Source organism: Palaemon carinicauda, chromosome 15, assembly GCF_036898095.1.
Source record: "Palaemon carinicauda isolate YSFRI2023 chromosome 15, ASM3689809v2, whole genome shotgun sequence".
NCBI classification, from domain to species: Eukaryota; Metazoa; Arthropoda; class Malacostraca; order Decapoda; family Palaemonidae; genus Palaemon; species Palaemon carinicauda.
Window position 1 is genome coordinate 4,183,310 of NC_090739.1, and position 1,910 is coordinate 4,185,219.

The window sequence follows — 1,910 nt, forward strand, 5'->3', positions numbered from 1 at the left end:
TATTTTCTTATCGAAGGATTATATAGAAATTATAGACTGACGTCATCTTGATAAGGAACGAAGGAGAAAGGAAGGGAAATATTGAGGAATTCATATGTATGTTTATATTACTTGTTTTGTGGTTGTATATTTATTTTGCTTCTTTAGTTCTTTGTCAATTAACGATTTATTTAGAGTGCACTGCATGTGTGTCATACACGCTCATACACTGTAATGCTATTGCCTTTTTAAATATCTCTCGGTCTCTTCCGTAACGATAATAGAAAAATCTCTTTAATCTTGCCATTGCATTTTCCATATTTTTTAATTTTTGTGACATTGTTGCTCTCAACTGTTTGTATATAAGCTCGCTATTTGTTGAATAAACCTCTCTTGCATTCACCTCTCCTCTCTGTTAGAACCAAACAGCTACGTTGCCACAAGAAAGTCATGATAACTATAATATGGTTCTATTATTGTTTACAAGCTGTCTCTTGTGTTTGAGCTGACAATGGGTTTGTTTACTTTCCTTATTAGATAACAGCATGCCTTAAAATAATGTGTTTATGTATTCGGGAAATGATTGGTATCAATAACAAAATTAACCTTCTTAGTCCCACTATATAGCAGGGTCGGCCGATTGAGTCTACTTTCTTCATCTATTTCTACTTCCATCTTTTTTCTACAAGTCCCACCCCACTCTTATCTCCCCTTATTTCTTCCATCCATCTGATTCGCTGAGACCCAAACTCCTCCTCCCCATTACTAGCATGTTCTTAGGTCTCTTGATTGGTTCCACCTCCTTGCTTCTTATTACATGACCATAATATCTCAGACGGGCTTCCCTGGTTTTATCTTTTACATTGCATATACCACACATTCTCGTATCATGACTTTCCCTTCTTTCCGGCAGTGATATTCCAGCAATCTATCTTACCATCCTCATCTGCGTTCTTTCCATAATTCCCTCCTCTCTTCTTAAATGACCAAGTTTTTACCCCATATAGTAGTAAAGGCCTAATAACTGTCTTATATGTCTTCATTTAGAGCTACAACAGATTCATTTGGAATGACCTTACAATCCATAATAATTTTCTTGTCTTCCTTCCTAACCAAAACATAGTTCATTTGAGTCTCATTTTGGCCAATTTTATCTTTCCATATGACTTTTCCTTTTCTAAAACTGTGTATTTAAGACTACTAGATTCAGAACTTATGCTAATCTTAGAAATCTTTCACTTTCCTGGTTTCTTCTTTCAGAGTCTCTTGCTCTACGTGGGCCTTGAAAGTCATAAAAAATCTCACTTACATTGGCATTTATTTCCACAGATAACACCAACTGTTAACTTCTTGGAACTCTATATTTTTGTAATTTCCCTCTGAATTCTACTGTCTCCTCTACACTACACCCTTGTTTTGGAGCGTACGCTGAAATGATGATATGCTATGCTCTCTTATCTTTCACTAACTTTCCAAGTCCATGACTTGTCACTGATACGCTGGAACTCTGTGGCATTGTCCTTCAAATGTGATAATAATTCTTACCCCCATTTTTCATTGTATTTTCCCCAAGCTTTCTTGAACTTTTCCCTTTCCATCTAGTCTCCTGCATACATAAAATCACAATTTCCTTCTCAGCATGACATCAACCAACTCTTTTTTTTTTTTTTTTTTTTTTTTTTTTTTCTCCCTGTTGGGCTGCCAACCTTCCAATCTCCAGTTCTCATCTTTGCTTTCTTTTTCCAAGCCTTACTCCTCACTAACTTATTTAGCTGCAGTCTTGAGTTCTGCGGTATCCTATGCATATTTCTCATTGCTGTCAGGGTATACTGCACGCGCGCCTCCTACTAGATACGTCCTAGTATTATTGCATTCCAGTGTTGACTCGAGATTCATTATTTAGCCTTTTGCCACAGTTTTCATAATTCTGT